The following is a 25336-nucleotide window of genomic DNA, read 5'->3' as shown; positions in this document are numbered from 1 at the left end:
AGTCAAGTTTTCTATAGAAAAGTTGACGATCAGTCAAGTTTTCTATAGAAAAGTGGACGATCAGTTTAGTTTTCTATAGAAAAATTGACGATCAGTTTAGTTTTCTATGGAAAAGTTGACGATCGATATAGTTTTGTATAGAAAAGTTTATGATCAGTCTAGTTTTCTATAGAAAAGTTCACAATCAGTTAAATTTTCTATAGAAAACAGACGATCAGCTATGTTTTCTATAAAAAACTGAGGATCAGTTATATTTTCCATAGAACGATTTATTATATTTTCTATATAAAAATAGACGATCGGTTATACTTTCTATATAAAAATTGACCATCAGTTATGATTTCTATAGAAAAGTTTACGATCAGTTAGTTTTGTATATAACATTTAAAGATCAGTTAGCTTTCTTTAAACAATTTGACTTGATCGATGAGTTTTCTAAAGAATGTTGACGATCTGTGAGTTTTGTTTAAAAAGTTGGCGATCAGTGAATTTTCTATAGATCTGTATTTGTATGATCTGTAAGTGAAAACGGAGACATAATAATCGGCCAAAATATTTGCATTTCTTATTTTAGGATTTAAAAACAGTTATAGCTTTTGGGTTTTGCTAAAGTTTTTACATTTTTAATCACTGACTGTAGTTAAATTTAATTACATAGTTTATTACCACACAAATGCTGAAATGAAATATTTTCATTTTTCTTTCCGTTTGCTTTCATTGCAGGAAAAACTGGCAAAAATAACAAAAGTTCAAAAATCTAAAAACTATAACCTGTGCCCTTCCCCCTTTAATAACATAAGGATCTAAGCTACACCTGCCAATATGAGGTTTTCTGGTGATTTTTAGCTTTTTGTTTTTCGAGCCACCAAAACATATGAACTGATGATGTAAAACCATAAATAAAAAAAAAAAATATAACAAAAATATGCAAAAAAAAAGTTTTTACATGCAACATTAATTGAGTGCAACCCCTTTCAAATGTAAACTTGGCACAACAAAATTTCAAAAGAAATAATTTATAACAAACAACAAAGTTTTCAATATACAAAAATAGAAAGCAAAAAACCTTTATTTCCTCAATTTAAATGTAGTGGTGAACACAGTAAAACTTATGAACACATCTTTACAAACATAGTTTTGTGTAAGGAAAAAGGAAGATTATGCAGGAGGCAAGTTATAGACCTCAATATGCTGAGACTACAACTTTGTTGCAAATCAAATGGAAACAAAAGTAACTAAAACATTAAGGGTCATTGCACAAGTCACACATACAGCAGACACACAAACATTTTATAAACGAGATTGTGGAGGAGCTGGAGAAGATGATGATGCTGCAACAGCATCTTGTTGTAGAAAATGTAAACAAGACAAATATAATGCTGCTATAAATACTAGAAATGACATTTGTGGACGAGGCAAAGCAAGGCGAGGGATACGGACAAATATGTAAAGGAAGATAGAGAAAGTGCCAAGGAAGAAATAAATATTTGCATAAAACCAAGAAATTGCAATAAACAAATACGAACAAAAAAAACTACAGCTACAACTACAGTAGAAACAAATTTAAATTGCAAATGCAAGGGATTTCCTAATAACAATGACAACAGTAATGATTGCCAGCTAACTAAATACAACAACAACAACAATGGCAGCAGCAACAACAGCAACACAAACAATAAATTCCTAAACAGTATTATTAGCATTTTATATTGTAAACAATTTAAAAGTACACAACAGCAGCAGCAACTTTATTATACACATCATTACCCAACAGCAAATAAAACATGTCTTACTCAATGCCTTCAGCAACAGCAGCAAACTTCGGCTCCTTGTCCTCCCCCACAGAAAATGCTCCTAAATTGTTCTTATAAAATGTCATCATATTTTCCAGATCTCTTTTACTTTGTAAATACTCTACTCTTACTTCTCACCGTTATCCAATTGCCGCAACATCTGGTAGAGGCCAGTTGTCGCTATGAACCCAGTCGTTCATGTGAGGCAATATGTCAACCCATCTGGTCGACGCCGGATAACATCAACAACAATAATAATTATCAATCAACTGTATTAGCAACAAATAATGTGACATTGACAAACTTTTTTCCCGCCGATTACAATTGTACAATACGTGCTCTTGTTCTGATGCCCGACGATGATGGTTACGTGGCATCATTTGAAACGTGTCGTACCCATTTTACAAGTGGCAGAGCAACGTATACATGCCAGTGGTTTGTTGCCGTCATACATACAATTCGATTGGATGCCGCAGGATGATAAATGTGATGCAGCTTTTGCTGCTGTTAAGGCTATGGATGGGATAGTGAAGAATTGTTCGCACGTGTTTTTCGGACCCGTTTGTGATTATTCATTAGGTGAGTTAAAGGGGGGTGGGGTGGTGAGTGATAAATCAATCGAATTGGTTGTAAATTAAATGTAATTTAGCAGTATTACACTTAAAATTTGAAAGGATAATGACCAATAAGGAAATATGCCTAATTTGGCTAAATTTTCTATACAAAAATATACCCAATTTGGACATATTTTATTTATATATTTAGTTGACGATCAGTAACTTTTGTACAGAAATGTAGACGATCAGCAACATCTCTATAGAAAAGATGACGATCAGTAACTTTTCTATAGAAAAGATGACGATCAGTTTAGTTTTCTATAGAAAAGTTGATGATCAGTAAGTTTTCAATAGAAAAGTTGACGATCAGTTCAGTTTTCTATAGAAAAGTTGACGATCAGTTCAGTTTTCTATAGAAAAGTTGACGATCAGTTTAGTTTCTATAGAAAAGTTGACGATCAGTTAAATTTTCTGTAGAAAAGTTGACGATCAGTTCAATTTTTAAAAGAAAAGTTTACGATCAGATCAGTTTTCTATAGAAAAGTTGACGATCAGTTCAGTTTTCTATAGAAAAGTTGACGATCAGTTCAGTTTTCTATAGAAAAGTTGACGATCAGTTCAGTTTTCTATAGAAAAGTTGACGATCAGTTCAGTTTTCTATAGAAAAGTTGACGATCAGTTCAGTTTTTCTATAGAAAAGTTGACGATCAGTTCAGTTTTTTTATAGAAAAGTTGACGATCAGTTCTGTTTTTTATTTAAAAGTTAACGATCAGTTCAGTTTTCTATATAAAAGTTAACGATCAGTTCAGTTTTCTATATAAAGTTAACGATCAGTTCAGTTTTCTATAGAATAGTTGACGATCAGTATAGTTTCCTATAGAAAATTTGACGATCAATTCAGTTGGTGATCAGTTCAGTTTTCTATAGAAAAGTTTACGATCAGTAAGTTTTCCATGGAAAAGTTTACGATCATTTCAGGTTTTTATAGAAAAATTGACGATCAGTTAAGTTTTCTATAGAAAAGTTGACGATCAGTTCAGTTTTCTATAGAAAAGTTGACGATAAGTTCAATTTTCTGTAAAAAAAGTTGACAATCAGTTCAGTTTTCTATAGAAAAGTTGACGATCAGTTCAGTTTTCCATAGAAAAGTTGACGATCAGTTCAGTTTTCTATAGAAAAGTTGACGATAAGTTCAATTTTCTATAAAAAAAGTTGACAATCAGTTCAGTTTTCTATAGAAAAGTTGACGATCAGTTCAGTTTTCCATAGAAAAGTTGACGATCAGCTTAGTTTTCTAGAGAAAAGTTGATGATCAGCCATGTTTTCCATAGAAATGTTCAGTTTAGTTTTCCACAGAAAAGTTCACGATCAGTTTAGTTTTCTATAGAAAAGTTTACGATCAGATCAGTTTTCTATAGAAAAGTTGACGATCAGTTCTGTTTTCTATAGAAAAGTTCACGATCAGTAAGTTGTCCATAGAAAAGTTGACGATTAGTTCAGTTTTCTATAGAAAAGTTCACGATCGCACCAGTTTTCTATAGAAAAGTTAACGATTAATTCAGTTTTCTATAAAAAAGTTGACGATCAGTAAGTTGTCTGTAGAAAAGTTTACGATAAGTTCAGTTATCTATAGAAAAGTTGATGATCAGTTTTGTTTTCTATAGAAAAGTTGATGATCAGTTTAGTTTTCTATAGAAAAGTTGATGATCAGTAAGTTTTCTATAGAAAAGTTGATGATCAGTAAGTTTTCTATAGAAAAGTTGATGATCAGTAAGTTTTCAATAGAAAAGTTGACGATTAGTAAGTTTTTAATAGAAAAGTTAACGATCAGTAAAGTTTCTATAGACAAGTTGGAGATCAGAAACTTTTCTACTGAAAATTTATCGATCAGTATTAAACGATCAGTTAGAAATACAAATGTATATATTTTATCTATCAAAGCATTTCCAATAACAACCAATCTAATTTATTTTCCAGCTGCTGTTGGCCGTATAGCCAAGTACTTCAATAGCAATGGCACACCCCTCATATCAGTGGGTGGTTCCACATTTGATTTTGAAAAACCCAAAACTAAATGTTCGGATGAATTTTATATGCTATTGCGTACGGGTATGTTAAGTTTTGAATCCATATCAGAACTAACAATATCGGTAATGAAAAGGTTAGATAAAATTAATAACTATTAAATTGAAATACTTATAAATATTAATTATTCTCTCTTCTACACAGACACAAATGGTCACGTTCCATTTTCTTTTACGATGCTGATGGTCAACGTAATGTTGCTGGTCAACATACCTGTTACCTCATGATGACCAGTCTGGGCAAACAAATGCGTAATGAAAATATGACTTTTGCTCAATATCGCATTACAGAAAAGTTTAAAAATCGTACCGAAGAAATGACAAGAGAAATTGGTAACAAAAATTCTGGTAAGTGGACGACACAAGACAAGTATTTATTGGTTATTTAAGTAATTAGTTGTTGATAAGTAAGATAAGTGTGTGAAAAAAGTGTTAACATATATTGATGTTAGTTAACATTTTGTTGGTAGAGAGGAGGAGTTAAATTTAAACTGTTTATTGAGTTTAACAGAAATGTAAAAAGCTTTTGGTTTAAGTGGGATGACAGCAGTTTGGTAAAGCTTTTCAACAATGTTAACATTGGAAAGCAGTAACATTTTGTGTGAATGTATATTGACAAGTTTTTAGTAAAGTTTAAAACCAGTGGAAAAAAGCTTTTTGTAAAATGGAGAAAATATACCTATAATCTGTTATATACATAAAGTTTTATATTTTGTAAACTGTTATATTTATAATGTATGTATATGTATAACATTTTAGAATATTGGACTTAAGTTAGATTAACGGAGAAACAAATACTTTAAAAAAGTTGAAATACATATCTCAAGTTTCCCTAAAGCTTTAATAAAATATGAAATAATTTTGTTTTTAACAAGAACTTTTTAAAGTTTCTAGTAAAATCTTCAACACATGGAATTCTCAAAGCTTAGATCAGCTTAAAAGCTAATACTTGATGTCAAAAGCTTTTACTATTATAAACATTTCAAAAAAAACTACAATTTTACAAGATTGCATAAACATTTTAATAAAATATGAAATAAATTTTTATAAAATATTTCTTTATATTAAAAGCTTTCTAAAGTTTGCAACAGAAAATGTTCCTTACAATTTAGTCTAGCTGGAAAGCTAATTCCTAAAGTTAAAAGCTTTTTATGTTATGATAATGTTTCTAACAATTTAGTGTAACTTAAAAACTAATTCCCATAGTAAAAAGCTTTTAATTTTATGAAAAATTTTCAATTCAAAAAATTTTACTAAAGCTGAAGTATTACATTTAATGAATTTATATTAAATATTTGATTTTAATACAATCTTTCTAAAGCTTTAAAGGCACATTTACGGATACAAAGTTAAACTGACTTTTCGTTTTCAGTAACGATTAAGTTACAATCGGAAATGAGCTTTAAGCAAACATTTCATGTTATAGAATTCTATAATATTGTTATGACTTTTTAAAGATTTTAATTTTTGGTGGCGAAAGCTTTAAGCTTTAATAAAATATTTGAAGACTTAGAATTATGAAAAGTTTTATTAGAGCTTAGCTAGCTCAAAGCTAATTCTTAGTGTTAAAATCTTTAAAATTGATATGTTTCTAACAAGAGCTTTTTGCTAAAAGCTTTAGAAATAGCTATGCAATGTCTAGCTTTCTAGCTAACTCTTAATGTAAAATTTTTAGTAAACAAAAGCCTTTTCAAGAGTTTAGCAAAAGCTTGAAGCCATAGAATTTCCAAAAAGTAGTTGACAATCTTCAAGCTTTAAAGCTAAATTTAGTATATACAAAATCTGAACAAATGTTTATATTCGACTTTGTAAAGTCAAGTCGAAAGTTCAAACTTTAATGCTAAAGCTTAACATATTTACAGCTTTTTCTGCAAATTTGTTTATTTTTCAAGATATAGAGAGCTTTTTGGGTAAAACTAATAAAGTTTTAGTAGTTTATATTCTAAAAGACTTAAGTAAGCTTTAAAGCTCTACTTTTGAAAGTTTTGTTAAACTTAAAAGTGAATATTTTATACCAAACTCTCTAAGTATTATAAAAAAAATAAATATTTTCTTTAAATAAGAAGTTTTTTTACTAAAACTGATAAAATAAAGAAATTAATAAAGCTTTAAGCTTTTGTTAATAAATGAAACTTAAAACATATACATATTAGAATATACTTATGTAGTTTCCAAATAAAGCTTTAATATCCATAAACTTTTTAGAATTTAGTGGTAAAATAACAAAAGATTTTCTAAAGTTTTGACAATATCTAGCTCATGTGAAAAGCTATAAAGCTAAAATTAAACCTTTAAAACTTAAATACAACTTTCTGTCACATTATTTTATACTAATCTTAACCACTGTTCAGCTTTTGCTCTCCCCCTGTCCTTTAATGAAAAGCTCCCCTTTTTATTATTGTTTAATATTCGAAAACCTGCGAATCATAACAAATAGCACGTGCTCCTGTCAAAAGCTCTTAAACATATACGAATTCGAACTAAAAACAAAAAACAGCTGTTGCCCTACATAAAGACGAATACCAGAAATAAAGACCGGCAAAAATGGTAAGAAATTAGAAATCCATCAGTTTTGTTTATAAACTTCGAGTATAAACATTGCCGGTTTTAATAACAACGGATGTTGGTTGCGCCTCAAAAACGAGTCTATTAAAGAAAAGTGAAAAACAAGCAAAATAAAAAAAAGTTTTAAAAATATTTGTAAAAAATTTTATATAAATTCTTGACAACAGAATCATAATAAATCTTTAATCAACAAGTGAAAGCTTAATGAAAAACTTTTTTTTTTTTGAAAAGTTTTGCGTAAAAAATGCAAAAAGTGTTTTTGTTTTTAACGTTTATGTTAAATAGTTTCAAAGCTGTTTAATTAAAGTTTGTAAAGAATTTAAAGGAATATTTTAAAAGTTATGGTAAAGTGAAAAATAAAAAATATATATAAATAAAATTGATAAAACCAGTTTTAGTAAACAAAGTAATTGTGGGAAATTTTTAATGAGTTATAAGAAAATGTTGTGAGTTTTTTTCTTAAATAATAAACAAAACTAAATATGCCACTGAATTTGACCTAAAAAGGGCGTGATTTAACCATAAAACTTAACAACATTTTTGAAAATTTCCTAAATTTTGTGATTTTTTTTCCATGAAAAACTTTTCAATATAAAGTTTAATTTTTATTTAATGGGATTTCCTTATTGTTTACAAAATATTGCTATAATGTGAACTCACCTTTAACTAATAAGCTCATTGTTATTCATGTCCTTTTATATACTTATGCTTAGAATAAAAAATTATGTTCATAAATTTAAAATTGCATAATATGTTTAATAATCTATATAAAGTTAAATTTAACATTTTCTTGGAAATTATTATCCAGTTTTTTTGGTAAAATATTTTGATATTCCTGTAACGACTACAGCTGTCTAGCTAGTCAGACACTTACAACTCCCATGGTTGATATTTTTTAAAAACTAATTTACATTTTAATTGTGATTAAATGTATTTTGGAGTTATTCTTGTACGTGTTTGCTGCTGTCAAACTGAGAAAATATTAATTACTTAGATTCGCTTGTGTTTGATTAATCCTAGTTAAATTTCTTGTACGTTTATATTTTTACAAAAATTTATGAAAAATCAGCAGGTCTAACAGCAATAACACTTACAAAACTATAATAAAGTTTACAATATTCCTAAAAACTGAATTATAGACTTGACTAGACTGTGGACTAGACTATGGACTAGACTATAGACTTTACCACAGACTACACTATAGACTAGACTAAAACTAGACTATAAACCAACATACAATAGACTAGATTAATAATTGGATTTTAGACTAGACTATAAACCAACAAGCTATATTAAACTAGACTATAGACTAGATAAATGACTGAACTTTAGACTATACTATAGACTAGAATATAGGCTAGACAACAAACTAGACTATAGACTAAACTATAGACATGACTATAGACTAGACTATAAACGAAGTTACCAAATAACACTATAGGCTAGAGTATAGACTAGAATATAGACTATACTAGACTAAAGACTACACTTGACTATAGACCAGTCTATAGACTAAACTATAGACTAGACTATAGACTACACTATAAACTACACTGTAGACAAGAATAAAGATTACACTACTTATATACTAAGTAGACCGTAAGAGTAAACTATACACTAGACTATATACTAAACTATAGACTAAACAGAAGACTAGAATATAGAATATACACTAGACTATAGACTAAACTATAGACTAGACTATAAATTATACTATAAACGAAATTACTAAATTATACTTGACTATCAACTTGATTAATGATTGGACTATAAAATAAACTATAAACTAAATTATAGACTAGACCGTAGACTAGACTATACACTAGACCATACATTAGACTATAGACTAGACTATAAAATAGACTATAGACTATTCTATAGTCTAGTCAGTTTAGACTAAAGTCTATAGTCCAGACTATAGTCTAAACTGTAGACTAGTCTAGTCATAGTCTAGTCATAGTCTAGTCATAGTCTAGTCATAGTCTAGTCATAGTCTAGTCATAGTCTAGTCATAGTCTAGTCATAGTCTAGTCATAGTCTAGTCATAGTCTAGTCATAGTCTAGTCATAGTGTAGTCATAGTCTAGTCATAGTCTAGTCATAGTCTAGTCATAGTCTAGTCATAGTCTAGTCATAGTCTAGTCATAGTCTAGTCATAGTCTAGTCATAGTCTAGTCATAGTCTAGTCATAGTCTAGTCATAGTCTAGTCATAGTCTAGTCATAGTCTAGTCATAGTCTAGTCATAGTCTAGTCATAGTCTAGTCATAGTCTAGTCATAGTCTAGTCATAGTCCAGTCATAGTCTAGTCATAGTCCAGTCATAGTCTAGTCATAGTCTAGTCATAGTCTAGTCATAGTCCAGTCATAGTCTAGTCATAGTCTAGTCATAGTCTAGTCATAGTCTAGTCATAGTCTAGTCATAGTCTAGTCATAGTCTAGTCATAGTCTAGTCATAGTCTAGTCATAGTCTAGTCATAGTCTAGTCATAGTCTAGTCATAGTCTAGTCATAGTCTAGTCATAGTCTAGTCATAGTCTAGTCATAGTCTAGTCTAGTCATAGTCTAGTCATAGTCTAGTCATAGTCTAGTCATAGTCTAGTCATAGTCTAGTCATAGTCTAGTCATAGTCTAGTCATAGTCTAGTCATAGTCTAGTCATAGTCTAGTCATAGTCTAGTCATAGTCTAGTCATAGTCTAGTCATAGTCTAGTCATAGTCTAGTCATAGTCTAGTCATAGTCTAGTCATAGTCTAGTCATAGTCTAGTCATAGTCTAGTCATAGTCTAGTCATAGTCTAGTCATAGTCTAGTCATAGTCTAGTCATAGTCTAGTCATAGTCTAGTCATAGTCTAGTCATAGTCTAGTCATAGTCTAGTCATAGTCTAGTCATAGTCTAGTCATAGTCTAGTCATAGTCTAGTCATAGTCTAGTCATAGTCTAGTCATAGTCTAGTCATAGTCTAGTCATAGTCTAGTCATAGTCTAGTCATAGTCTAGTCATAGTCTAGTCATAGTCTAGTCATAGTCTAGTCATAGTCTAGTCATAGTCTAGTCATAGTCTAGTCATAGTCAGTCATAGTCTAGTCATAGTCCAGTCATAGTCTAGTCATAGTCCAGTCATAGTCTAGTCATAGTCTAGTCATAGTCTAGTCATAGTCCAGTCATAGTCTAGTCATAGTCTAGTCATAGTCTAGTCATAGTCTAGTCATAGTCTAGTCATAGTCTAGTCATAGTCTAGTCATAGTCTAGTCATAGTCTAGTCATAGTCTAGTCATAGTCTAGTCATAGTCTAGTCATAGTCTAGTCATAGTCTAGTCATAGTCTAGTCATAGTCTAGTCATAGTCATAGTCTAGTCATAGTCTAGTCATAGTCTAGTCATAGTCTAGTCATAGTCTAGTCATAGTCTAGTCATAGTCTAGTCATAGTCTAGTCATAGTCTAGTCATAGTCTAGCCATAGTCTAGTCATAGTCTAGTCATAGTCTAGTCATAGTCTAGTCATAGTCTAGTCATAGTCTAGTCATAGTCTAGTCATAGTCTAGTCATAGTCTAGTCATAGTCTAGTCATAGTCTAGTCATAGTCTAGTCATAGTCTAGTCATAGTCTAGTCATAGTCTAGTCATAGTCTAGTCATAGTCTAGTCATAGTCTAGTCATAGTCTAGTCATAGTCTAGTCATAGTCTAGTCATAGTCTAGTCATAGTCTAGTCATAGTCTAGTCATAGTCTAGTCATAGTCTAGTCATAGTCTAGTCATAGTCTGGTCATAGTCTAGTCATAGTCTAGTCATAGTCTAGTCATAGTCATAGTCTAGTCATAGTCTGGTCATGTCTAGTCATAGTCTAGTCATAGTCTAGTCATAGTCTAGTTCATAGTCTAGTCATAGTCTAGTCATAGTCTAGTCATAGTCTAGTCATAGTCTAGTCATAGTCTATCATAGTCTAGTCATAGTCTAGTCATAGTCTAGTCATAGTCTAGTCATAGTCTAGTCATAGTCTAGTCATAGTCTAGTCATAGTCTAGTCATAGTCTAGTCATAGTCTAGTCATAGTCTAGTCATAGTCTAGTCATAGTCTAGTCATAGTCTAGTCATAGTCTAGTCATAGTCTACTAATAGTCTACTAATAGTCTACTCATAGTCTACTCATAGTCTAGTCATGGTCTGGTTATAATTAAAGGATATCTTATCTGTCACTCATAAAAATGTTTGTTTCTATTCCTGCAAATTATGATTTTATTTCTAAATCTATTTAAATATCTAAAAGTAACATTTTTTACAATTCAAAACTGCCACTTCGCCTGTCTGTTAGTTTTCTTTATTGCCAAAGAAAATTAAATTATTATTTAATTATTTGTTGTGCAAATAATTTGGCCACTCAATGTTTGCAAATTGAAATTTGTTTATATTTAATCAAATTTAATTTCATTTTTATGTTTGAAGAGATTTTTGTAATTTGCTCAACATTCAGGATGTGATAGACACAGAGCATCGAAGTGTTGTAAAGAATTCAAGTAAATTGCAATAAATTTGTTTTTGGTACAGGAGAAAAATATGTGGAAAATTGGATTTACAAAATAACAAGATAAATAGAAAAAAAAAAGATTTCATTAGCGCCCGGGGACATTGTAAAGAAGTGTTAATTATTGATTTTCTTAAACGTTTACAATTTTTATGAGATTAAGTTAATAAAAGGGAGGGTTTGTAGATGTGTATAGAGAGGAAATTGTATTAATTTACGAAAAATATTTAAGAAACTTAATTATTCTTTTTATTAAAAAATTTAATTTATGATTTCAAGCTCATATTTATTTCTATTGTGTGACCGTCTTTGTCGTTTTTAACAATTTATGCAAATTTGTAACTTTCATATAATTCATTAGCTAGTTTTTATAAATAACAGTGCGTATGATGAATATGACTTTGTTTGAATAACAAGCATACGCCCAGGTGGCAGTTGTGAATAGGAGCAACTTTAAATTATAGTTAAAAAACATATATTTTATTTTAGAGTATTTGTATTCATTTGTCAAAATCAAATGCAGTAATAATTTCAGTTTACATTGTATTTCTCAAGTTTTTTGTACAGACTTTTGTATAAATTTAATTCAAATTTCCCTCTAAATTTGTCTGAATAATACAAATAAAAAAACAACATTGAAACGAACAAAACAAATCAATGTTTCATGACACTGACATTGAGCTGAATTTTAGATTATTGTCGGTTTTCATACTAATTTTTCAAATATTTTTAACATTTATCAAAATTGCATTTTCTCCCCTTAAATTGTCTATTTATTTTTATGTATTTCATTTGGTTTTTGTTAAATTTTGTTTTTAATGCCAGACGTGTAGATGACAAGATTGAACAATGGAGATAAACCAAGGAGAAGGCTTTAACGAATTGAAGATGCCCTAGAGAAATAGCAATGGCTTAAGAAAACATGACACGTATCAATTCTAAAATAGTAAAGCTAACACTGCAGATAGTTACTACTTAAACTTCTGGTTGTGATAAATCCTCCCATACCTTTCTGTTATGACATTTTCCTACGCCTCTTCAAAGGACTTAATAAAAGTAACCAAAATAATTCACAAAAACAAATAAAATTTAACAAATTCACTTAATCTTCTTTGATGTTACTACCAACTTTTTTTAGTACATTTAGACCAGTTAAGCATAATACATTATTACACCACCACACACAAGAGATAAAATAATTGACACACATTACTTGCTGTGGTTTGCACTCTTAGCATATTAATAGATTCACATATTTTTCATGCGTTTCACTAACACTTAAGAAAAATTGCTCACCATTTCATAAATGTGTTAAAGTATGCTGCTTTTTGTTGACACATGAATTGAATGAATTGTATGAATTATGGTAAAATAGGCGTTTCTTATATATTTTAAACGTATTTCTACATTTTATATAAAAAAACGTACATAAATTCAAAAATGTAAGTCTTTTAGGAAAAATTGCATAGATATATTTTGTAAGCGCCTTAAAATAGACTAAATTTTCTAGTGAATGATGGTATACTTAAGGGCTTTTTTAAACCAATTGTATCAATTGTAGGCGAAACGCACTTTTTGGGATTTTCTTAGCTTATTAAAAAAATATATATATAATTTTGTAGATATACATAAATCTTTCAAGAATAAAGCCATATATTGTACAAAAGCAATTACGTATGTGGCCTAAAATAGACTAAAGTCTGTTCTATAGTGTTGTCTTGTCTATAATCTTGTATAAAGTCTATTCCATAGTCTATCATATGGTCTTATCTATAGTATAGTATATAGTCTAGAATAAAATGTAGTCTATAAATGGCCTATAGTCTAGTCTATAAAATAGTCCGTAGTCTAGTCTATAAACTAGTATATAGTCCAGTCTACAGTTTACTTTATTGTCTACTCTGTAGGATAGTCTATAGTCTAGTATATAATCTGGTCTATAGTCTAGTTAATAAACTAGTCTATGATCTAGTATAAAGTCTAGTCTATAGTTTGCTCTATATCCCAATTTATAGTGCAGTCTATAGTCTTGTATACAGTTTACTTTGTAGTATAGACTATAGTCTAATCTATAGTCTAGTCTATAGTCTAGTCTATAGTCTAATCTATAGTCTAGTCTATAGTCTAGTCTATAGTCTAGTCTATAGTCTAGTCTATAGTCTAGTCTATAGTCTAGTCTATAGTCTAGTCTATAGTCTAGTCTATAGTCTAGTCTATAGTCTAGTCTATAGTCTAGTCTATAGTCTAGTCTATAGTCTAGTCTATAGTCTAGTCTATAGTCTAGTCTATAGTCTAGTCTATAGTTAGTCTATAGTCTAGTCTATAGTCTAGTCTATAGTCTAGTCTATAGTCTAGTCTATAGTCTAGTCTATAGTCTAGTCTAAGTCTAGTCTATAGTCTAGTCTATAGTCTAGTCTATAGTCTAGTCCAGGGGTCGGCAAACTACGGCTCGCGAGCCAATGCGGCTCTTTGGATGTGGAGCTATGGCTCTTTAGTTTCATACGTATTTTTTTTATTTTATAAAAAAAATATATACATATATTAAATCTTTCTGAATAGATTAACGAGCAGTGTTTGTTAAAACTAACAAAACAATTCGCATACGTTTCTACAATATACACAACATTTCAACTTTGTTTAATCCTTCTGCATGTGAGACAACTAACAAATGAAAGTTTAGAGTCGTTTGTGAAACTTTAAACAACAAGTTATGATCCAAACTTTCTAAAGTTATACAAACCTATCTCTCCTATTGAATTTGTTCCATGTACAAGTTAGTATTGTAAGAAAATGTTTAATTCTTTAAATTTTTAGTTGAAAAGTTCCCTATAAACGATGGGGTATCATGAGCGCTCCTACGAAGTGCCATTAGATAAAATGTAAAACATGATCATACATTCCGAAATTTTCGTGTTTTTCGAATTAAAAAATATTTTTTGGAAATTGAAAATATAGTAATTAAATAATTACTTAATAATGTAGAGAGTTTGGACACAGTTACCCAGGAAAAACTTACATTGAAAAGTCGTGAGTTAAAAAGCTAATAAAACCTCTTTTCACTACTTCTTCATTAGCATTTTAAGTCATTATTTTAACACGGTGATGTCATTGGAGGCAAGTACTTCTACGCACGCTTACTAATAGGAAGTTAAAAAAGTACTTCCATTTTCTCTTACAAAACAGTTGTTGAGTAAGTTGTTTTGTTTTTTAATAATAAAAAGAGCCAGCTAGGATACGAACCAGGGACTTCGATTTTTTAGTCAAATGTTCTACACACTGCATAGCTATTTTATTGCGCATCAAATAATGGTTTTCACATCAAAATTAATTTTGTTTTGTTTTTTGTAAAACACAATACTTAAAACGACAAAAAAATGACAATGCCGAAAATAAAGTACTTCTATATCAGATTATAAGAAAGTTATTACTAGAATACTTCTAAGTAATGCAGACGGTAAGTAGTAGTCATTGAAAAGTAAGTGGTTATGGAAGTACAACCCATTACCGAATTTTTGGCTGGGTAAATACTAAAAACTTGTTCTATTTAAAAACTTCAATATTTAAATACTGCGCGTTTTAGAAACGTTTTACAGTGTATTATGGACCGACACATCCTTACAAAATTTGGTAATGAGATTTTGGACCCTACTTGTTTGTGTTGATTTTCATCACTATACTTGTATTTTTCGTCGTTTTCGTGAACACTATATGGGTGGGTAGGGTCAATTCTGAATCCATCCTTATTAAATTTGGTATAGATATATTTGTTCCTATAAACTTGTTTATGACGAATTTCACCACTATGCTCGTATTATTAAGCATGTTATGAGCGTTGAAGTCATTTCCTGAAGAGGAATTTATATGGGGGTATGGTCAACAATGAACTGATCCTTACAAAATTTTGGAGAGAGATTTTCGTTCCTATAATACTTGTTTGTGTCGAATTGCGTCGCTATACTAATATGTATTATTAAATCAGTTATGAATGTTAAAGTTATTTTCCGAAGTAGACCTTTTTAAAGGGGATTTGTCAATTATGTTTTGTTTGTGTTGAATTTTGTCATAATATTGCTATTATTAAGACAGTTATGAACGTTAAAATCAAATTTGGAAGATAGATATTTGTTCTTATAAAACTTGTATATTTTGAATTTCGCTGCTATATTGCTACTGTTAAGTCAATTATGATCGTTAGTCATTTTCTGAAAATGACCTAATATTGGGCTTGGTAAAATATTTATCTCGATTGCCGCCGAAATAATATATTACTTTATACTGTATTAGCTGCGTCATCAATTTTTCGTGATTTTTAAATTTCCTGATATGTTTCCAAATGCCTTTAAATGATAACACTGTCGCCCTACTCTAATAAACTTCTATATTTTTATATAACGAGTGCTTTAAAACATGCATTCGAATGGACCCATAAAATTCAAAAAGTATTTGTAGTCAAAATCTATATGTAAGATTCCTTGCAGAATGTCCTGTAGATAATTAAACCAAGTTTATGTTTTTGAAGGAATTCATAAAGTATTTGTAAAGTTTTAATAAACAACAATTTTGTGGCTCTTTTAAAACATATGTTTTGTAAACTGTAATTTTTGGCTCTTCCGACTCAAAAGTTTGCCGACCCCTGGTCTAGTCTATAGTCTAGTCTATAGTCTCTAGTCCGTATAGTCTAGTCTATAGTCTAGTCTATAGTCTAGTCTATAGTCTAGCTATAGTCTAGTCTATAGTAGTCTAGTCTATAGTCTAGGTCTATAGTCTAGTCTATAGTCTAGTCTATAGTCTAGTCTATAGTCTAGTCTATGTCTAGTCTATAGTCTAGTCTATAGTCTAGTCTATAGTCTAGTCTATAGTCTAGTCTATAGTCTAGTCTATAGTCTAGTCTATAGTCTAGTCTATAGTCTAGTCTATAGTCTAGTCTATAGTCTAGTCTATAGTCTAGTCTATAGTCTAGTCTATAGTCTAGTCTATAGTCTAGTCTATAGTCTAGTCTATAGTCTAGTCTATAGTCTAGTCTATAGTCTAGTCTATAGTCTAGTCTATAGTCTAGTCTATAGTCTAGTCTATAGTCTAGTCTATAGTCTAGTCTATAGTCTAGTCTATAGTCTAGTCTATAGTCTAGTCTATAGTCTAGTCTATAGTCTAGTCTATAGTCTAGTCTATAGTATAGTCTATAGTCTAGTCTATAGTCTAGTCTATAGTCTAGTCTATAGTCTAGTCTATAGTCTAGTCTATAGTCTAGTCTATAGTCTAGTCTATAGTCTAGTCTATAGTCTAGTCTATAGTCTAGTCTATAGACTAGTCTAGTCTATAGTCTAGTCTATAGACTAGTCTAGTCTATAGTCTAGTCTATAGTCTAGTCTATAGTCTAGTCTAGTCTATAGTCTAGTCTATAGTCTAGTCTATAGTCTAGTCTATAGACTAGTCTAGTCTATAGTCTAGTCTATAGTCTAGTCTATAGTCTAGTCTATAGTCTAGTCTATAGTCTAGTCTATAGTCTAGTCTATAGTCTAGTCTATAGTCTAGTCTATAGTCTAGTCTATAGTCTAGTCTATAGTCTAGTCTATAGTCTAGTCTATAGTCTAGTCTATAGTCTAGTCTATAGTCTAGTCTATAGTCTAGTCTATAGTCTAGTCTATAGTCTAGTCTATAGTCTAGTCTATAGTCTAGTCTATAGTCTAGTCTATAGTCTAGTCTATAGTCTAGTCTATAGTCTAGTCTATAGTCTAGTCTATAGTCTAGTCTATAGTCTAGTCTATAGTCTAGTCTATAGTCTAGTCTATAGTCTAGTCTATAGTCTAGTCTATAGTCTAGTCTATAGTCTAGTCTATAGTCTAGTCTATAGTCTAGTCTATAGTCTAGTCTATAGTCTAGTCTATAGTCTAGTCTATAGTCTAGTCTATAGTCTAGTCTATAGTCTAGTCTATAGTCTAGTCTATAGTCTAGTCTATAGTCTAGTCTATAGTCTAGTCTATAGTCTAGTCTATAGTCTAGTCTATAGTCTAGTCTATAGTCTAGTCTATAGTCTAGTCTATAGTCTAGTCTATAGACTAGTCTAGTCTATAGTCTAGTCTATAGACTAGTCTAGTCTATAGTCTAGTCTATAGTCTAGTCTATAGACTAGTCTAGTCTATAGTCTAGTCTATAGTCTAGTCTATAGTCTTATCTGTTATCCGTTTTATATTCTACAGCCTACTTTATAGTCTAGCTTTCATATAGCTTTTTGACTTGTAAAAGATCGAAATTTTATATTTTTTTTAATTAAATAAAGTCAAATTATATATTCTGTTCATAACATCCAGCAAATTAATTATTCGTATCTTCAAATATTTTTTTCACATCTTTACAAATAGTTGAATAAAAAGTATATTCCCCTTTCCGACGTACACCATGATATAATAAATGAATTGTTGTCACCACAAGTAATTCCATATTGTTGATGATGGATTTGCATTGAAATATTTGATAGTGAAACAATGTACATATGTATGATATAAATGATTTTGACAATAATTTATTTTGCACAATTTACAATGGCTACAAAAATGTATTATTTTATTTATTTGAATGAACATTCCAAGTAAATACTCCTTTCACATGCACCAACAGTTGCAGTATTACAACAGTGTTAAACTTTTTTGTATATTTAGCAAATGTTTATTTAAAATGGTTGAAAAAATATCTGTCGGTTTTAGATACAATTTAATAAAATCAAAATTAAATGGCTTACTTTTAGCTGTTTTAAAAGTTCTTTAAAATTGCATACTTTTAGACACTTTTGATAATGAAATATGAATATATTAAAATAATATTTTATAAAGATATTTCAAATATGAAACATAAACAAATTTAATTTCATAAAATAAAATTTTTTACAAATATTATGCAATAATATTTGCATAAAATTCATGGCATACTTGAGGATTGGTAAGAAAAAAAATGTAAGAAAATACTTACTTTTGGCTTATATTTAAGTTTTCTGTTGTTGGCTATTACCTTAATATTCTTTTGCGAATAATATTCTTAAAACAAGCAAAAATAATTTTATTCCCTTCTTCTGTTTGCACAATTTATATCATTTTGGCTCAGCTTCCATTTGAAAAAGAAAACTAAAAAGCAGCCAAACAAAACATAAGTCATGAGAATCTTTAGAGACTTTGCAAAACAAAATATTTGATGCGAACATGACTACGAAACAGTTACAAAATATGTATACTTGTCAGTTGAAATGCTTACTTTCATTTGAAAAAGAAGAAAATGGTGTAAATTGAGCAAGATTTTAATGCATATAAATAAAATAGTAAATTTACACTTACAATATACACATAAAATATATTTGTAGTAGAAAAGTGTGATGACGCTGCGTTTAACTTTACAGTTTACTATATACTCATTTGTTGGCATTGAATTTGCTTAGAACTGAAAAAAAATTTAAACTGAAAAAAGCGTCAAAAGGAAACGGAAGCTGGCAATAAGGAAATGTAGAAAAATAAGAAAAGACAAGGTCAAACTAAAAAACACAAATATGAAAACAAGACGATAAATTTGAGTTCACAAGAACGAAATAAAATAAACTTCTTAATTGTACATTTTTTACAGCAAAAGTATAGTCTAGTCTAAAGTCTATAGTCTAGTCTATAGTCTAGTATATAGTCTAGTCTATAGTCTAGTCTATAGTCTAGTCTATAGTCTAGTCTATAGTCTAGTCTATAGTCTAGTATATAGTCTAGTCTATAGTCTAGTCTATAGTCTAGTCTATCTCTATAGTCTAGTCTATAGTCTATTCTATAGTCTAGTCTATAGTCTAGTCTATAGTCTAGTCTATAGTCTAGTCTATAGTCTAGTCTATAGTCCAGTCTATAGTCTAGTCTATAGTCTAGTCTATAGTCTAGTCTATAGTCTAGTCTATAGTCCAGTCTATAGTCTAGTCTATAGTCTAGTCTATAGTCTAGTCTATAGTCTAGTCTATAGTCTAGTCTATAGTCTAGTCTATAGTCTAGTCTATAGTCTAGTCTATAGTCTAGTCTATAGTCTAGTCTATAGTCTAGTCTATAGTCTAGTCTATAGTCTAGTCTATAGTCTAGTCTATAGTCTAGTCTATAGTCTAGTCTATAGTCTAGTCTATAGTCTAGTCTATAGTCTAGTCTATAGTCTAGTCTATAGTCTAGTCTATAGTCTAGTCTATAGTCTAGTCTAGTCTAGTCTATATGTCTAGTCTATATCTAGTCTATAGTCTAGTCTATAGTCTAGTCTATAGTCTAGTCTATAGTCTAGTCTATAGTCAAGTCATAGTCTAGTCTATAGTCTAGTCTATAGTCAGTCTATAGTCTAGTCTATAGTCTAGTCTATAGTCTAGTCTATAGTCTAGTCTATGTCTAGTCTATAGTCTAGTCTATAGTCTAGTCTATAGTCTAGTCTATAGTCTAGTCTATAGTCTAGTCTATAGTCTAGTCTATAGTCTATCTAGTCTATCTATAGTCTAGTCTATAGTCTAGTCTATAGTCTCTCTATAGTCTAGTCTATAGTCTAGTCTATAGTCTAGTCTATAGTCTAGTCTATAGTCTAGTCTATAGTCTAGTCTATAGTCTAGTCTATAGTCTAGTCTATAGTCTAGTCTATAGTCTAGTCTATAGTCTAGTCTATAGTTCTAGTCTATAGTCTAGTCTATAGTCTAGTCTATAGTCTAGTCTATAGTCTAGTCTATAGTCTAGTCTATAGTCTAGTCTATAGTCTAGTCTATAGTCTAGTCTATAGTCTAGTCTATAGTCTAGTCTATAGTCTAGTCTATAGTCTAGTCTATAGTCTAGTCTATAGTCTAGTCTATAGTCTAGTCTATAGTCTAGTCTATAGTCTAGTCTATAGTCTAGTCTATAGTCTAGTCTATAGTCTAGTCTATAGTCTAGTCTATAGTCTAGTCTATAGTCTAGTCTATAGTCTAGTCTATAGTCTAGTCTATAGTCTAGTCTATAGTCTAGTCTATAGTCTAGTCTATAGTCTAGTCTATAGTCTAGTCTATATCTAGTCTATAGTCTAGTCTATAGTCTAGTCTATAGTCTATCTATAGTCTAGTCTATCTATAGTCTAGTCTAGTCTAGTCTAGTCAGTCTATAGTCTAGTCTATAGTCTAGTCTAGTCTATAGTCTAGCCTATAGTCTAGTCTATAGTCTAGTCTATAGTCTATCTATGTCTAGTCTATAGTCTAGTCTATAGTCTAGTCTATAGTCTAGTCTATAGTCTAGTCTATAGTCTAGTCTATAGTCTAGTCTATAGTCTAGTCTAGTCTATCTATAGTCTAGTCTATAGTCTAGTCTTAGTCTAGTCTATAGTCTAGTCTATAGTCTAGTCTATAGTCTAGTCTATAGTCTAGTCTATAGTCTAGTCTATAGTCTAGTCCTAGTCTAGTCTAGTCTATAGTCTAGTCTAGTCTATAGTCTATCTAGTCTATAGTCTAGTCTATAGTCTAGTCTATAGTCTAGTCTATAGTCTAGTCTATAGTCTAGTCATAGTCTAGTCTATAGTCTAGTCTATAGTCTAGTCCTATAGTCCTAGTCTATAGTCTAGTCTATAGTCTAGTCTATAGTCTAGTCTATAGTCTAGTCTATAGTCTAGTCTATAGTCTAGTCTATAGTCTAGTCTATAGTCTAGTCTATAGTCTAGTTCTATAGTCTAGTCTATAGTCTAGTCTATAGTCTAGTCTATAGTCTAGTCTATAGTCTAGTCTATAGTCTAGTCTATAGTCTAGTCTATAGTCTAGTCTATAGTCTAGTCATAGTCTAGTCTATAGTCTAGTCTATAGTCTAGTCTATAGTCTAGTCTATAGTCTAGTCTATAGTCTAGTCTATAGTCTAGTCTATAGTCTAGTCTATAGTCTAGTCTATAGTCTAGTCTATAGTCTAGTCTAGTCTAGTCTATAGTCTAGTCTATAGTCTAGTCTATAGTCTAGTCTATAGTCTAGTCTATAGTCGTCTATAGTCTAGTCTATAGTCTAGTCTATAGTCTAGTCTATAGTCTAGTCTATAGTCTAGTCTATAGTCTAGTCTATAGTCTAGTCTATAGTCTAGTCTATAGTCTAGTCTATAGTCTAGTCTATAGTCTAGTCTATAGTCTAGTCATAGTCTAGTCTATAGTCTAGTCTATAGTCTAGTCTATAGTCTAGTCTATAGTCTAGTCTATAGTCTAGTCTATAGTCTAGTCTATAGTCTAGTCTATAGTCTAGTCTATAGTCTAGTCTATAGTCTAGTCTATAGTCTAGTCTATAGTCGAGTCTATATCTAGTCTATAGTCTAGTATAGTCTAGTCTATAGTCTAGTCTATAGTCTAGTCTATAGTCTAGTCTATAGTAAGTCTATAGTCTCTCTATAGTCTAGTCTATAGTCTAGTCTATAGTCTAGTCTATAGTCTAGTCTATAGTCTAGTCTATAGTCTAGTCTATAGTCTAGTCTTAGTCTAGTCATAGTCTAGTCTATAGTCTAGTCTATAGTCTAGTCTATAGTCTAGTCCCTAGTCGATAGTCTAGTCTAGTCTATAGTCTAGTCTATAGTCTAGTCTATAGTCTAGTCTATAGTCTATCTATAGTCTAGTCTATAGTCTAGTCTATAGTCTAGTCTATAGTCTAGTCTATAGTCTAGTCTATAGTCTAGTCTATAGTCTAGTCTAGTCTATAGTCTAGTCTATAGTCTAGTCTATAGTCTAGTCTATAGTCTAGTCTACTAGAGTCTAGTCATAGTCTAGTCTATAGTCTGTCTATAGTCTAGTCTATAGTCCTAGCCTATGTCTATCTATAGTCTAGTCTATAGTCTAGTCTATAGTCTAGTCTATAGTCTAGTCTATAGTCTGGTCTATCGTCTATCTTCGTCTAGTCTATCGTCTAGTCTATAGTCTAGTCTATAGTCTAGTCTATAGTCTAGTCTATAGTCTAGTCAATGTCTAGTCTATAGTCTCGTCCATAGTCTAGTCATAGTTTAGTCAATAGTCTAGTCTAGTCTATAGTCTAGTCTATAGTCTATTTTTCCTATGTATCGTATTTTGTCAGCCTCGGAGCAAATATGGTCTCAATATCAAAAATTTTCAAACATTTCGTACCACTGTCTAGTGCAACAGCATGAAAAATTTCCACACATCTTTGTCTTTTATACTCACTCTCTCTCTTAAACCTTTTTGAATTAACATGTTAATTAAATATAATTTATTATAAAAAATAAAAATATTTATATTCAATTTATTTTCATAAAATTACTTCTAGTAGTTTGTATTCTTTTCTCTACCCAAAAAAAAATTGTTTTCTTACGACTAGACATGTTTATTTTTAAAATAATCTTTTATAAATAAACAAATTTGTATTAAAATAAAAAATTGCATAAATAAAAAATAATTTCCAATAAAATCATTTTGAAAGTAAAATTTTCCAAAACATTGCAAAAAACAAAACAGATCAACAAAGACGTTTAATAATAACAAAAAATTATACTAATTTTTAAAATAAATTATAATGTATGTTTAAGGGAAAAATAAATATTTAAAATATGCACAAAATAAATTTTAAAAATAAATATTGAGAAAAAACACATTTATTAAAGATGACAAAATCTGGGGAATACATTATAGACAATTTATTCCATAAAAATAAAATATGTAAAATATCTGGAATAGAAATATACGATAACTATTTATTTATTATAAATTAATCTAAAGAAACGAGACATACAAAAATGTACGTTTCAGTTTAGAGAAAAAGTTTATTAAACAAATATTAAATATACATTTTTTATTAATAAATTAAATTAACAATTGAATGTTAATTAAATGAGAGATAGTAGCTACTTTTTATTATATGTATGTATATGTAGAAGGTATACATACATACATATATGTATACGTATCTAGATGTTATATAGATGCTTTTGTAAATACAATTTCATAGAGTTCATAGAACACTTTTAAAGATTACAGATATAGATAGTTTAGTTTAGTTAGATCTAAGAGATACATATATACATACATATGTATATCAGGTTTTTAAAGGGTTCTAAAGAGTATTCTAAGTTTAGTGAGCATTACAATACAGCCGATACTATCGATGATGTTGTTGTAGCTGCCAGCTTTAAATATTTGAATGAATGACAATTTCTTGTTTATTCATTAATTTAAATTAAAAATTATAACAAACATGACTTTTGAAAATAATAAAATTTGTAAATAGATCGTCGTAAATAAATATGACAGTGAGAGTTACAACAATTTTTTTAATGCAAATATTTAATTGATATGATTGATTTAAATTTTAAATTACAAACAGTAAATTTACACAATTTTATTGGAAATTCTTAAAGTCTGTAAAATTGTAGTTTGTGATTGAATTGTTAAAGATCTATAGTCTAGACCGGACTATAGACTATAGACCAGACTATAGATTAGACTATAGACTAGACCATAGATTATTACCATAATTAGATCATAGACTAGACTACAGACTAGACTATATACTAAACTACTAAACTAGACTATAGACTAGACTATCGACTAGACAATAGACCTAGACTATAGACTAGACCTATAGACTAGACTATAGCCAGACCTATAGACTAGACTATAGACTAGACTATAGACTAGACTTAGACTAGACTATAGACTAGACTATAGACTAGACAATAGACTAGACTATAGACTAGACAATAGACTAGACTATAGACCTAGACTATAGACTAGACTATAGACTAGCTATAGACTAGACTATAGACTAGACTATAGACTAGACCTATAGACTAGACTATAGACTAGACTATAGACTAGGACCATAGACTAGACTATAGACATAGAACTATAGACTAAGACTAGACTATAGACTAGACTATAGACTAGACTATAGACTAGACTATAGACTAGACTATAGACTAGACTATAGACTAGACTATAGACTAGACTATAGATAGACTATAGACTAGACTATAGACTAGACTATAGACTAGACATACACCGACTATAGACTAGACTATAGACTAGACTATTGACTAGACTATAGACTAGACTATAGACTAGACTATAGGACTAGACTATACACTAGACCAGGGGTCGGCAAACTTTTGAGTCGGAAGAGCCAAATTTACAGTTTACAAAACATAGGTTTTAAAGAGCCACAAAATGTTTGTTTATTAAAAACTTTACAAATACTTTATGAATTCATATTTTTTTGTTTAATTATCTACAGGACAATTTTTGCAAGGAATATTTTTATAGATTTTTGACTAAAAATACTTGTTATATAAAGATATAGAAGTTTATTAGAGTAGGGCGACAGTGATGTCATTTAAAAGGCATTTGGAAGCAATATAAGGAAATGTAAAAATCACGAAAATTGATGACGCAGCTGTCATAATACAGTATAAAGTGTCATAGTTAAATTAATTAGGCAGCAATCGAGATAACATTTTACACAAGTTTTTTATGCTGACAGAAATTATACTGTGTTACGGACATCGAACCATAATTGACCAAACCCAATATAGGTCCCTTTCAAGAAAAATGACTAACTGCTTAATAGTAGAGAATAGCGACGAAATTTAAAATAAACAAGTTTTATAAGAATAAAAATCTATCTACCAGACTTGATTTTAACGCTCATAACTGGCTTATTATGACGAAATTCAACACAAACAAGAAAAATAATCTCTCTACCAAATTTGGCGACTATCGGCTCATAATTGATCCTACCCGTCCATATAAGATCCACATTAGAAAATTACCCTATCGCTCTTAAGTGACTTAATAATAGCAGTAAGCGACGAAATTTGACACAAACAAGTTTATAAGAACAAAATCTCT

At 30.0% G+C, this 25336-nt stretch overlaps 1 pseudogene; it reads left to right on the top strand.

Moving 5' to 3' along the window:
- The first annotated feature begins 1441 nt into the window (after nt 1-1441).
- Nucleotides 1442-5918, top strand: LOC119614374 (annotated as a pseudogene).
- Nucleotides 5919-25336: the final 19418 nt, after the last annotated feature.

The sequence above is a fragment of the Lucilia sericata genome, unplaced genomic scaffold (assembly GCF_015586225.1).
Source record: "Lucilia sericata isolate MDLA Ls3-8-SP2 unplaced genomic scaffold, ASM1558622v1 Contig002834F_arrow, whole genome shotgun sequence".
Classification (NCBI taxonomy): Eukaryota; Metazoa; Arthropoda; class Insecta; order Diptera; family Calliphoridae; genus Lucilia; species Lucilia sericata.
Note: the sequence above shows the minus strand (reverse complement) of the source record. Positions and strands in the feature narration are given on the sequence as shown.